The following is a 15,629-nucleotide window of genomic DNA, read 5'->3' on the forward strand; positions in this document are numbered from 1 at the left end:
TATACTACGTGGCTGGGCAATATACTACGTGGCTGGGCAATATACTACGTGGCTGGGCAATATACTACGTGGCTGGGCAATATACTACGTGGCTCTGTGCTGTATACTACGTCGCTGTGCAATATACTATGTGGCTCTGTGCTGTATACTATGTCACTGGGCAATGTACTACGTAACTGGGCAATATACTACGTGGCTGGGCAATATACTACGTGGACATGCATATTCTAGAACACCCGATGAGTTAGAATCGGGCCACCATCTAGTGTTAATATAAAAGGCTAGGGTACTGAACTAAGCCTTTTCTTCCAGTGAAGGAAACTTCTTATATACTCGAAAAAGACATTAGAATTGAGCAAGGAGATTTGCAAGTCCCTCATCCGGTGGCCATGGCATTACTCCATAACTGCTGGATCAGAACAGTGCAATTCTCCTCCTTTCTACCGGCAAGCCCAACGCTCCCTTCTTATTAGTGAGCATGCATCATGCCGCAATAATGCGTCACACCGGGCTTACTAATCAGAAGTGACGCTGGAGATGATGGCAGGTTGGAATAGGTTTGGAGGGTTCTGATCAAGTTGCCATGAACTACCAACGTGACCACTGGACCAGGGTCCTGCAAATGTTGGCTCACCTTTACTCTGTATGGTGTATATACATGCTGTATAATTAGTATAACACATCACTGGACCTTTACACCACTAATAATAGTATATACATATCTTTGTTTTAATGACCTTCAGCTCAGTGTCAAGCTATAGCGACTTGATGGATGAACAATCTGTAGGAAGATCGATCTTGTTTAAGCCTAGACAGGTCCACCGGGGTCTTCGTCGTTATCTTGATAGTATCAAGCCATCGGGTTGCTGGTCTTCCTCTTCGTCTTGTTTCTTCTATTCCCCTGACCATGATGTCCTTCTCCAGTGATTGCTCTCTTCGTATGATGTAGATAGGTGGTAGGTAGAAGGTTTTGGAACCAGTTTAAAAGGGTTTTCCGGGGTTAGAGTATAAGTCTGCAGTCACTGTATGTGACTACAGAGTTATGAATCCTTACATTGCATGCACTGCCCACTGTCAGGATTCTCCAGTGCCAGTGCCGAGAGTGGATGCTCATGTGACTGCAAGTATGAGATTTGCCACATTTCGACTAGACTGTATCTGATCTTGTTCAATTCACTTGTATTAAGAGAGGCTGCACACGTCTAGTTGGCACATGACCGCACATACGCAAATATCACTCACACTGAAGATTCCTGATAGTGTGTACCGTGTGTGCTATAAGGGTCCTTGTAGTCATGTAGAGTGACTGCAGACTTGAACCTCAAGCCTGGATAACTCCTTTAATGGCTTCAAAAAGTTGCACATTTTGTTGCAAAGATGTGTGACTTTTTTTTATTTTCCACTTCTCTGACAACTTTTAAAAAGCTGGAAAAATGAGTGTCGTTACCAAGGCAAACAGGTAAACCTGACTGGTGGGTGGTGCAGAAAAAGTGGAAAAACAGCTCAAAACAGAAGTGTTACATGTAAAAAGGCAACAAATTTATTAAACATCCTACACATTCTGAAAAACCTGGTGCAACTAAAAGAAACAGCCTCAAGCAAAAACGACTTTAAAAATTCTGCTCTTTATAAATTCCCCCCAGAGGGCCGAATTTCTCCTTCATATCACTGAGGTCTAGAGATCCTCATCTATATTTGTGCACATTGGATTAAGAAACCAAGATGAACAAAGAAACTCAAAGACAACTTCAGTTTTCATGATGTAGCCCCTTTAATATTAGATGTTTTGGTTTTTAAATACTGTAAACTGATAACTTCTTCTACAGTTACATTTGTAGAATCAAACGTTACAAACGTTCACTTCTACTATTTCTGCTCTTCTATACTTATACACTGCCAGATGTCTTTCACTCCATTTATTATATATTTTATAAGATCCTCACTAGACAGATTTTTTTTTTAAATTCCATAAAATTGAATGAGATTTATTTAATATCAAAGTTACTTAAAATGCTCCAAACTGTTCCAAAATTGGGATGGATCAAAATGTTAGTAAAAATATTGGCTTAAAGTATTCCAAACTGTGGGAGCCCGAGAAAGGGAAATGTTCTAACAGGTCAATCAAGACGCCACAAACTAAGAACCAAGTGGTAATGCAAGATTACAAGTAAGGGGCTACCTACTTTCAGAAACAGCGCCATCCCTGAGCATAGGTCATACATGTTATTGCAGCTCAGTTGCATTCACTAATGGGGCAAAATCAAAGGCCTTTCTGAAAGAAAGCAGCCATGTTTTTATAATCCTGGACAGCCCCTATTAGCTGCTCACATTAAAACGGTAATAATACATGTGACAATATTAAAAAACAAAAGCATTAATTCCGATTACTTTGGTTGTCTGTCCTTGGGTTACACCAGGAGGCCATTATAATAGGAACCATTCAGGGCAAAACTGCTGTGTAACAGGAACTCGGGATGTTAAAAAAGCCCTCCTCCTCCCATCAAAGTTTTTATCCTCTTAATGTATTGCAGTCATCATATTATACAACACTGTGTACTTACAATTGCTCATTTTGCCTTTCTACCCAGCTAATTGTTCTCTTTTCTCTGCTCTATGTAGAAATAGGAAGTCTATTGTCCCTTCATTTACCATTCCCCTCTTCAACTCCTGACCCAGCTGCTCTGTCCTCCTTGCAGTCAGAGACTTTTGCAGTGACTCATGATGACTCATGCAAAAGACCTTCTGTTTCTATATAGAGCTTAGAAGGATTCAGCTAGTCAGTTTCTAATCACGTGATGTCATAGGCCTATTGGAAAAGAGAAGAATTAACTGGGTAGAAAGGAAAAATGAGCAATTGTAAGTACACAGTGCTGTATAATATGATGACTGCAATATATTAAGAGGATAAAAACATTCTATACAGTCCTTAACATGACTGTTTAAATGCCTTAAATGGTAATACATCTTTAGCTGCAGAGGCAATCAGACAGATTACAGGAAGTAAGGCCAGGTGTTTGTCTTTCTACAGGAAGTGGGGCCAGGTGTTTGTCTTTCTACAGGAAGTGGGGCCAGGTGTTTGTCTTTCTACAGGAAGTGGGGCCAGGTGTTTGTCTTTCTACAGGAAGTGGGGCCAGGTCTTTGTCTTTCTACTGGAAGTGGGGCCGGGTTTTTGTCTTTCTACAGGAAGTGGGACCAGGTCTTTTCTTTCTACAGGAAGTGGAACCAGGTCTTTGTCTTTCTACGGGAAGTGGAGTCCCATCTTTATCTATCTCCCGAAATTGGGTGCTGGTCTTTATTTACAGGTAGCAGGGGCAAGTATTTGTCTCTTTATGAGATGTGGTGGCGTGTCTTTATCTCTATAAAGAAAGTGGGTGTGCATCTTTGTCTGCCTACAAGACATTTTGGCAGGCCTTTTTGTCTGTACAGGGAGTGTAGATCTTTGTCTCTCTACAGTAAGTGGAGTCAGGTCTTTGTCCCTATATACAAAGTGAATACAGTTATTTATGTCTCTACAGGAAGTGAGCATAGGTCTTTGTCTCTGTACAGGAAGTAGAATTGGGTCATTGTCCCTCTACAGGAAGTTGGGATGGATCTTTATCTCTCTAAGGAAAGTAGAAGCGGTTGTTTGTTTCTCTTCAGGAAGTGACATTAGATCTTTGTCTCAGCTCCTGAATTTCTGTTTTCCAAACTGCAAGCAGAGATAGCAAAGAAGCCGGTTTTCAGTTAAAGCAGGAAAGCTATTTGAAACCGGCATAAAAAATGCATGCTGGCCAATGAAGGAATAAAGCTCCGACTCCTATAGTGCTGCGTGTCATAGAGAAAAATTGTAAAATTCATAAAGACATCTCTGAATAGGGTACATATCACCCTCATAGTGAATATATGGGATTAATTATAACTGGGAAAGTGAGAAAGAGATGAAACTACAATCTCCATTGAAGTAGAACTTCCTGCTGTGAACAGGTAATTACAACAGGACATCTGCTGAAAACCAGCCACAAAGTTTAACATTCGCATACATAGAGGTGGCAAAGTACAATTCCTGAGCCTGCCTGGCTTCCTCTGTTCAAAGGATCTATCTCAAACACTCTCAGTAGTCAGTGATGAATATTAGGGTTTGCATCAATGTAATATTTATGGCAGATATATTTTCAGTGTTGTGGTGAAGTGACGAACATAAGATTTTTACTCACATCACAGTAAGGTCTGCCTAATACCTCCAACTTAATATTGGTCAGATGGATGATGCTATCCATGCCATGTTTCATCTCTATAGAAAGATAAAATTGTGATAGGAAACATGACAACAGTATCTCCCACCAGGGAACTCTGGGGGTGAAGATATCCTGAAAGATGAGATTCCCATAATCTTCTAAAGACCTATCTCATCCCACGACTAGCCAAGGGGAGGTATGTGTGCTTAACTTTGATCTAATAAAAATCAGTTTGGGTTTTGGTCAATTGTCAGACTTAGGAGATGTAGTTTCACTGTAGTTCTGTTCGCTTCCAAAACCAAAGAGCTCACCTTCATCACCTTCATAAAAGCCAGCGCCAGCCCTGCAACATCAACATCAGGCTCAGTATATTTCTTCTGTTTATACTTTTTATTTTAATGTAATTGTTTATAGTGTATTGTTTTGTTCCCATATTGTATCATCTTTGTATATTTTTTTATAAACGCTACCTACTTTTTCGGATTAATTATATAAAATATAATAGCTTCATTCCTCTTGCTCTGTAAACCGCACCCTTTTAGCCATACAATACCTGTCGGGTGGCCAATCAGCCTGTATAAACGATTGGTGGTGGCAGTTTTTTTGTTGGCTATTGGGAAGCTTTGTGTTGACCATACTGGAATATATGCATATAAATAAATAAATAAATATATATATTTCATGCGTTGGAATGGGATGCATATATACTATACATTTAATGCAAGCTCCCTAATATCCAGCCTTCTAGTGGAAGCAGCCTTGTCCATCACTTATCAGTCAATTGCATAATTGTCTTGACGGCTGGATGCGGCGGAGTGGTGGCTCGTGAACATTGGGCAACAGCGAAGAGATTTCTACGGGATCTCCTGGGCTGTTCCTTGACACAGAGGAAGTGTTACCGCAACAAATAGTGGATAACAAGTTAAAGGGGATGACAATCAGGACTGTTTCTGGACATATTAAACTACTATGTGCACCAAAAGTAATTTTAACTGGTTGTGGCAGCTACAGGAAGCGACATCATGAAAGTTTTGTATAAAAGGACAAGAGCACTTTAAACCAAACATTTTTGTTAGGGAGGTGCTTCATGATACTGTAATCTTGTTGTATTGATTCCCAGTGATCAATTGTAAGGTAAGCTATCAGCACAGGATCTAATTTCCCTACAGCACCCCCGCAGGGCAAATGAAGCATTACAAAGCCCCAACTGAAATCAATGAGCTGTTGATATAATGCACAGACACGCCGAGTCCTCCAGAGCAAGAGACGCTCATTGTAGCCATTTGACATAGAAAATGAATATATACAGTACATGTACGTAAATTTATGAATGAAAGAAAGCCAATATTTTTTCAGCCTGATAAGAAGAAATAATAAAGGAAAAATACACATCAATGGGATAAGTTTGGTCTTCAAAGTCAAAAGAAAGTGAAAAGAGACGTCCTTCGGTTATAAACCAAACAGCTTTAATCAGGTTCTTATCCTGTGCAGCAAATCAACTGTGAGAAGAACAGTTCCAAATCTGCCTTTGTGCACGGTACAGATAGTGCCTTGGACATGAAACAGGCCAGATGTGCTCCAGCTTCGTGGAACTAATTTCAACAAGATGTTTATACAGTTACAAAGGGCGGAATTATTTTGGCACTTGGCTGTGTTCAAACACCTGGTTTTGACAAACCTTTCTTCAAATTTTCAATAGAATTGTCAAATATTTGGCACTGAACAATGTAAGAGAGGTGAATTTCCTTAAAGGGTTCCTTCAACAATTAAAGAAAACCTCCGCTGGATAAACATTGTTTGCCCTCGTAATTCGCTTTTTACAAGATCACAAACCATTGTAGAAAAAAAAAAGTGTAAAAAAATATACCTACATTTCTTATTCTTGAGCTCTCGACCCATGGCTATTTTCTATTGTTCTGTAATTCGTGGATCTAAACGAGACGTTATGAGGAATACTCATCCATCAAGTCACCATGGCCTCAAATTGAGCTGAAAAAAATAAAAATAAATATATGTGTGTATATATATATATATATATATATATATATATATATATATATATATATATATAGTATATATATATATACAAGTATATATATATATATCTACTATATAATTGTCTAAGGGTCACTTCCGTCTGTCTGTCTGTCTGTCTGTCACGGATATTCATTGGTCGCGGCCTCTGTCTGTCATGGAAATCCAAGTCGCTGATTGGTCGTGGCAAAACGCCCACGACCATTGCCACGACCAATCAGCGAAATGGCTGCTTTACTGCCCTGCAGTCAGCGCTAAGCGCTCACACAGGGTTAATGCCAGCGTTAACGGACCGCGGTGTAATGCACTCCGTTAACGCAGCTATTAACCCTGTGTGACCAACTTTTTACTATTGATGCTGCGTATCTAGCATCAATAGTAAAAAGATCCAATGTTACAAATAATAATAATAAAAAAAAGGTTATTCTCACCATCCGACGTCGCGCGCTGTCCTCGGCAGTGCAAGCGACAGGTTCCGGTGCCAAAGATACTATGCGAGAAGGACCTGCCATGACGTCACGGTCATGTGAGCGCGACGTCATCACAGGTCCTGCGCTCATACCAACCCTGGGACTGGAAGCTGCCGCGTGCACCGCACACAGGCGCCAGAACTTCAAGGGGCCTTCGGAAGGTGAGTATATGTTTATTTTTTATTTTAAGTCTTTTTTAACCACGCATATAGTGCCCACATTGCTATATACTGCGTGGGCTGTGTTACATACTGCGTGGGCTCTGTTATATACTACATCTCTGTGCTATATACTATGTAGCTGGGCAATATACTACGTAGTTGTGCAATATACTATGTGGCTGTGTCGGTTCTGTTATATACTACGTCGACTGTACAATATACTACGTGGCCCTGTTATATACTATGTGGCTGTGCAATATACTACGTAGCTATGCAATATACTACGTGCCTCTACAATATACTACGTGGCTATGTTATATACTACGTGGCTCTGCTATATACTATGTCGCTGACCAATATACTGCATAGCTGTGCAATGCACTACGTGGCTGTGCAATATACTACGTGCCTGTGCAATATACTACATGCCTGTGCAATATACTATATGGCTCTACAATATACTACATGGCTATGTTATATACTACTTGGCTCTGCTATATACTACGTGGCTGACCAATATACTACGTGCCTGTGCAATACACTACGTGGCTATGTTATATACTACGTCAGTTGTGCTATATACTACGTCACTGTGCAATATAGTACGTAGCCTGTGCTATATACTACCTACATATTCTAGAATACCCGATACATTGGAATCGGGCCACCATCTAGTATATATATATATATATATATATATATATATATATATATATATATATATATATATATATATATATAAAATCAGAAAATTACCTATTGCTTAAATAACGTTTTTTTGTTAAATATTTTTTTTTTTACATTTCGCATCCAATTAAAAGACAAAACCTTGCAACTTTTACACTGCCCATTTGGGGCTTTTTTAGACTCATACTTCCTGTTCTGTTTAGATGCTTTTTCAGCAGTCTCGTTATCATCACAGGCAGGAATACATTACAGATAAAATCTCTATACACAGCTCCATTTATAAAAGACACTGTGAAATTTCTCTCTCCCAAACGCTCATTAGATGCTTCAAAACAAAACATGTGGTCTTAAAAATTATATGGCTGCTAATGTACATGTAATATTCTTGAAAGATCAGGAAATATGAGTCTAGAATTACCCCAATGGCCAGTGTAAAAATTGCAAGATACGTACTCCATTTTTTTTTCGTAAAGGTTATATCAAAAACATAAGCGTTGTGTCAAATACTGGCCAAACCTTAGTGCTTTGGGCTCTAATATGACCGACCAAGACGTCACAATGACTATTGAGTATGTTGTCCGCAATCTCTGCTGATTTTCTGGACGGACCGATGAAGCGGGACGTCCATGTATCTATGGATCTTCTCTGATGCCCATAACAAACAGTATTTTTCTTATACCAAGACTAGGTTCTTATTGTGAGATGGAAATTCTTCAAAACAGGAGCAAATTGATCCCGTGTCTTGGCATTACCTTCAGTCCGCTCTAGAAGTCCAGCACGTACTGAAGGGAGACCTGTGTCTAAACGACCTGCACTCCGCTAACACCCCTTGTTTATTGAGCAGGTGTTGTTGGAACCACTAGTCATTTTCCTAGAGGTACAGTACAAGATATTCCATGCTCAACTTTTCCATCATTTTTAAGACTTAAGTTTTCGAGCAGTAAGGGATTAAGTTCCACTGAAAGGTGCAACTATTGAGATTTACAATCTAAATATTAATAAAACCATCTCAAATCGAGTTCTTTACACAAAATAAAAGTTTCTACATTCCTTAATAACCACTGAGAATACAATCAAGATATCCGTGTGGCATAAATTGCAATAAAAGTGTCCATCAATAATACTAGCTCCAAAAAATATATCTGATGCATGAAATTTTAAGTTTTCTTTTTGTCATCTCTTCCTTGTTCTTTTTTTCTTTTTTTTTAGAAAAGTCCAGTTCAGGTCTGCCAACTTGATGATAGAAATCACTCTCTGCTGGCAACAGCTTTAATAACTATATAGTATGTACTATAATGCCCTGGAATGATATAGGGAGGTTTGGCCAGACTACTGTACATCTATGAGAATCCAAAGTTTACAAAACTAAAAATTATAAGCAGTGGGATAAAGGTATAGATACAGAACAAAGGCATGCCCATACAGATACAGAGCAAAGGCATGCCCATACAGATACAGAGCAAAGGCATGCCCATACAGATACAGAACAAAGACATGTCCAGGATAGACTACAGACTATGCCCTGTGCAGCAGCTTGCATGTCTCAGGCAAATTTTAACCTACTGTAAGGAAGAGCAGTGATGATGGGTAAAGAATAATCCTACAGATACAGATCTAAAGACACCCATAAATAAATAAAAGTTGGTCAAACTTGCTGGACAGGCCAGCCATTTGATATGAAAGGGGTTCTCCTGACGTCCCTCGAAGGATGATGTTGGTGGAGAGAAGAATTGAGCAGTTAAAATGTCAAGGTCCGTTTCTTGTGTTTTCAGGAGAGATCGGCTGCTGCCACAGGCATCTGGCAGCAGCTTTCTCCTGTCTCACCATTGAAAACATATGAATGCACAGGCAAACCTAGGGCTCATGTTTATGAAGAAGTTGGGGGAGATAATTGTCTGTCATATAAGGTTTCGATGACATCTGTCTCATGTGTATGACAAGCTTACAGTATTTGCTTACACAGGAGGGCCTACAGACTATGCCCTCTGCAGCAGCAAGCGTGTCACAAGCAGTACGCAATCTTCAACCCACTGCTGGGAGGAGCAGAGATGACTAGTTGAGAATAGTCTTACAGATACGGACCCAAGACACTGGCAGGCAATATGAAAAAAACTGAACTAGATCCAATGATTGTTACATGTTTGAGAGTAAACAAGCGTTTTTGTCCTACTGTGGATAATTTAAAGTTTATTGGGTCCATATTTAGAGTCCAAGATGTTAACAAGAAATACAAGATAAAGAACCAATTTTGATATTTGCTTTCTATCCCCCTCTGTGATGTGAATGAACAAGAGCCACGCTCTCATCAGACCCAATATCACTGATGTTGTTAGCACATATTATTGAGTTTTATTTGTCCTATTATATATTTACTGCTTCAAGTTAGTGCCTACAAGCAGTCTAGTGAGTGACTTTTACGAATGCCAGTGGGAGTGGAGTGATGTAAAAAAACATTTTTGACCTTTTACTGGTTTCCAGTAAAGCAAAGGAAGCCCGAGCAGCTGTCAAGCAGAAAGGAATATGGTTTACAGACTGGTTTATGCGTCATGCTTCACATTATATTGAAACTCGGGTACACTCACAGAATCCATACTACTAAAATAATCTCCACCTTATGAATGTATACGTAGTGCAGCTAAAATATAATAACAAAGCATCATCTTTAATAAAAGTCTCGTACGGTTTTGTGTCAGCAGCTCCAATGCAGAATAATATGTAGTAAGAGTCATAGTGTTATGACCGTGTAGCAACTCACTCGGGAAAATAGGTAACACACTAAAACTGCAACTGACCCTGCCCTTTTCCTGTACATACTAGGGATCCTGACCTCGCAGTCCCTAGTGGTTCCTGTGTGAGCTGAGGTAGACCTAACCAAAGACTAGAAAATGGCTACTCTGACCTATGCTGCCTGAAAGGGGTTACATATTCCTCCTAAGGACCTGGAGGGCAGAGCAGAGTGTATATTACCTACAGAAGGGAAAGTGTGCTGAAATAGAAAGAGATCCCAGAGTGATTAAAATAGGCCGTGAACTACAAAATAAAGGATTAAATAAATATGCCGCTTACTTCCTGAAAAGAAACAGAAGATAGGTGCAGGGTAAAGAACAGACAGCACAGAGATAAACCCTAGCTGGTCTTTTACTGACTGGCTTAAACTACAGCAGTATAGCTGAACATCCAAATAAGACAATCACCAGCAGGAAATACCAGCAAGGGGAAAGTATATAAAGCCGCACCCAAAAGGTGATTGGCAAACAAATGAGTAAATGACAACACATGTTACCCTGAAAAGACAGAACCAAGGATAATAGAAACTAAACACGAGGAGAAAAGGTGTATCTGCTGTGGCTCGGTGGGCAGAGAAGCCAACCACAAAGCACAGGCTCAATGGTTCGGTTTAAACCCAGATGCATGACACATAGATTATAAATTAACTGTTTACTCTGATCCTGCAGTCATGTAGGTTCTTGTCATAAATATGCCTCTTCTACATAGACCATCCTTCACATGATGGAAAAGGTGTGACCTGAAAAAGGGCCCTGGGTATGTGGGTATCATTCACCTCCTGGAAAGTTGGCAAGTATGTCTACAAGCATAGGCAGATTTGGCTTCAGCAGTTGGAAAAATGTAGGGCTCATGGCATCTATTCTGTCCAGGTTTCATTTGACGACATCCGCCGTACAGGACAGGTGTGTGCACTGCATGTGTGGTGCAGGCTCAGGAGCTGAGCCTGCTCCATACAGTGTGGGTGCCAGCTGTGTTATACAGTCAGCACCAGAGTCTAATTGAATCAGCTACGATCGCAGCAGTTAACCCCATGTCAATTATGAAAGCAGCAGAAGAAGACCATCCACTGGTTCTATTTTATTTATACTGAGTATCTCCTCTTATTGCCATTGTTCCACTGCTTCTGAAACAGTTTTACTTTTTCTTCTGTGCCCCTCTGTTCAAAAATTATGAACAGTGGGAATTTTCCCTTCAAGCAACTGGGCATATTCCACAAAACTCCTCAGGGGACATTTGCTTTTTTTTCTTTTGATTCTGACCAATCAAAATACTGCCACACCCACAGGGAAGTTCTGTGGTACACGCCCAGATGGTTGATGGGAACATTTGCCCATATTCTACCGAATGGCATAACTTTGGAATGGAGAGGCAGAGAAAAAAAAGAAAAACTGTTCCAGAATCAGTGGAGCAACATCTAGTTTGTATCTCCAAATGTTAATAAAATCTAAGAAATGTTTTTTCTTTACATATTTGGAATGGCCTGGTTGGTAATCTCTGAACTAACAAAATATCATACATTTTATCCCATACGATAAATGCTGAAATTTAAACAAAATATTTAAATGGTAGAACCATGATTTTTTATTTACTTTGCCTCCAAAAATAATGGAATAAAAAGAGATCAGAAAGTCGTATGTGCCCGGAATGGTAATGGTGAAAATTACAAAAAAAAAACAAGCCAAAAATAAAATCAACGTTATAGCTCTTAACAGTATTTCACATTTCATATGTTCCCATATTGGGCATTGAAGATGTCCAGTAATTCAGAAAATCTGCTAATTTGGCATCACACTTGTCCCAGTATTAGAATGTAGAAAAATATAAGTAAAGACTAAAACTGTCCAGACATATTTCTGATCCCAGCATCCTGCACCAGTGCACATTATAGTTTATGGAAATATCACTGCATTCCTTGCATTCCATTCCTTGCAGCAGCGTCAGATGTACAGCAGTGTCAGATGTGCAGCGGCGTCAGATGTGCAGCGGCATCAGATGTGCAGCGGCATCAGATGTGCAGCTGCGTCAGATGTGCAGCGGTGTCAGATGTGCAGCGGAGTCAGATGTACAGCAGTGTCAGATGTGCAGAGGCGTCAGATGTGCAGCAGCGTCAGATGTACAGCAGTGTCAGATGTGCAGCGGCTTCAGATGTGCAGTGGCGTCAGATGTGCAGCGGCGTCAGATGTGCAGCGGCGTCAGATGTTTAGCGGCGTCAGATGTACAGCAGCGTCAGATGTGCAGCGGCATCAGATGTGCAGCGGCATCAGATGTGCAGCGGCGTCAGATGTGCAGCAGCGTCAGATGTGCAGTGGCGTCAGATGTACAGCAGTGTCAGATGTGCAGCGACATCAGATGTGCAGCGGCGTCAGATGTGCAGTGGCGTCGGATGTGCAGCGGCATCAGATGTGCAGCGGCGTCAGATGTGCAGAGGCGTCAGATGTGCAGCGGCGTCAGATGTACAGCAGCGTCAGATGTGCAGCAGTGTCAGATGTACAGCAGTGTCAGATGTGCAGCGACATCAGATGTGCAGCGGCGTCAGATGTGCAGCGGCATCAGATGTGCAGCGGCGTCAGATGTGCAGCGGCGTCAGATGTGCAGTGGCGTCAGATGTGCAGCGGCGTCAGATGTGCAGTGGCGTCAGATGTGCAGCGGCGTCAGATGTGCAGCGGCATCAGATGTGCAGCGGCGTCAGATGTGCAGCGGCGTCAGATGTACAGTGCTTACTGTCTATAATTGATTCCGTGAAGTTTCAATAGACGTCAAGTAGTAAAGTCACAGGACTTAATTTTACATCATTTAACCCTTTCATTCTACAAACCTGTAGTTACTATGAGGTATGTGTTATGATGTTCTGCAGCAGCTGAGTTGTGCATTATGAGGTTCTGCAGCAGCTAAGGTGTATTATGAAGTTCTGCAGCAGCTAAGGTGTATTATGATGTTCTGCAGCAACTGAGTTGTATTATGAGGTTCTGCAGCAACTGAGTTGTATTATGAGGTTCTGCAGCAGCTGAGGTGTATTATGAGGTTCTGCAGCATCTGAGTTATGCATTATGAGGTTCTGAAGCAGCTGAGGTGTATTATGAGGTTCTGCAGCAGCTGAGGTGTATTATGAGGTTCCGCAGCAGCTGAGGTGCATTATGAGGTTCTGCAGCAGCTGAGGTGTATTATGAGGTTCTGCAGCAGCTGAGGTGTATTATGAGGTTCTGCAGCAGCTGAGGTGTATTATGATGTTCTGCAGCAGCTGAGGTTTATTATGAGGTTCTGCAGCCACTGAGGTGTATTATGATGCTCTTCCTGTCTCCTTGCTACAAGTTTATAATGTGGATTCGCACCAGGCGTCAGGTTTTACTGCAGAATTTGGTTACACAGAAGTATCTGTTTTTTGTGATGTTTATATTCGGTAACATTGAATGCACCATTCCCGCTGCCACATTCCACACGCCTGCGCTAAATGCCACCGGGGTGGGGGTGAGGTGGAGTAAAAAGAAAAAAATTTAGAAAACACTCTTCGGGTTTCCTGCGGCCGGTGACAGGCTCTGGATCACTTCATATTCACTTATAAAGAAATAATCTACAGGCCGGAGTCCTAATCTGTTTTGATATCTAGACGACAGAGATTATTTTCATAGCGTTTTCGGACCTTTCGAGGAGAAACCTGATACTGATTTGTTGTCGCTGTGCCAGATTACACATAGCCATGTTTTTCTTTGTAATAGTGTGGCACCGTAAACGTGTCTGAAAATATGTGCGACCTGGATGGCTGTGACGTGATAGCGCTCATGCTGGTATTATTCCATTATTTCCTTACTTTTTTGAGTCTTTTAGTTTTACTGCTCCAAATCCGTTTCGCTTCATACTCGGCCAGACAGATGTATCAGTGTCACAAGTTTTCAATGCAGAAAGAAACATTGCGTTATATATTACGTATTGCTTTTTACTGTTTTGTAGCTGTTTTATACAACTATGTATTTGTATTCCCCAAAATAAAAATGTGTAGACGAGCCTCAAGTGTTATATGTGGAACGTTGCTCCTGGTTAATACAGCATGGATCCAAAACCGTTGACCACTGGAGAAAATTCACAAAAAAAGGATAAAAGGATCCACATGGCCACATGAATAAAAATGTACAAATTTTATTTCACGTGGTTAAAATGGTTGACCACGACCAGACATTTATAAAGCCGTGCCCAATCTGAAGCGTTTTGGGCCGTGACGCGTTTCGAGCTGAAGCCCTTACTCATAGAATGTGTATGATTAAGGGCTTTGTACAGAAACGCGGCAGAATGGACACAGGTTTTTAACTGTCTGGACAACCTTTTAACAATGTGAAAAAAATGTGGATCCTTTTTTATGTATTTGTAGTGTGGTGCTTGAAGGTCAATGTTGACCGTGTTCTGCTGAATCCTACCAATTCTAGATCCCATTCGAGGAAAGTACTGGCAGATTTTGTCAATCCATAGTCATGCCAGAGGAATAAGAGGAGGAAGAAGAAAAGAGGAGGAGGAGGAAGAAGAAGAGGAGAAAGAGGAGGAGGAAGAAAAATAAGAAGAGGATGCGGAAGAAGATGAAGAGTAGCAGGAAAGAGAGGAGGAGTTAGAAGAGTAGGTGGAAGAAGAAGAGGAAGAAAAATAAGAAGAAAAAAAGGAGGAGGAGTCAGAAGAAGAGGAAAAAGAAGATTAGGAGGAAGAAGATGAAGAGTAGTGAAGAGGAGGAGGAAGGAGAAGAGGAGAAAACAGAAGAAGCAGCAGAGGAAAAAGAAGAGGAGGAGGAGGAAGAAGAAGAGGTAGAGGAGGAAGAAGAAGAAGAGGAGGAGAAAAAAATATATATTGACATAACATGAGGCAAATAACAGGTAGCATTAGGAAGATAATGGATCGCCCCCGCGTATAAGGGCAATGGTTACTCGGCATCGGGTCCTTCAGTGCTCTGCGGGGATGTCACGGTGGCCTGACCCGGTCCGTGACCCTTTGAGGGGCGTCCAATAAAAGGCAATAGTTTTTATGGTTTTGGGAAAGGTTTTTAAAGGGGTAGATCGTGACGCCACCTGTGGTATTCGGTCAGGGTGACCGACGCTGCTTAGGGGTCCGCTGGGGTGATGTTATGGCAGCTAGATGGTGTACCTTCCCACAGGTGAAGTGTATCCCCAGGGCTTCCCAGAAGTGTAGGTGGTGATGGTGGATGATGTAAGGCGCAGTGAAGAACGAGGACACAAGGTTGCAGTCTCTTTACCTTTTACCGAAGACTTCAGCATCCACAGTCCAGGGTACAGACCACAGGG

This window comes from Ranitomeya variabilis, chromosome 8 (assembly GCF_051348905.1).
Source record: "Ranitomeya variabilis isolate aRanVar5 chromosome 8, aRanVar5.hap1, whole genome shotgun sequence".
Lineage (NCBI taxonomy): Eukaryota > Metazoa > Chordata > Amphibia > Anura > Dendrobatidae > Ranitomeya > Ranitomeya variabilis.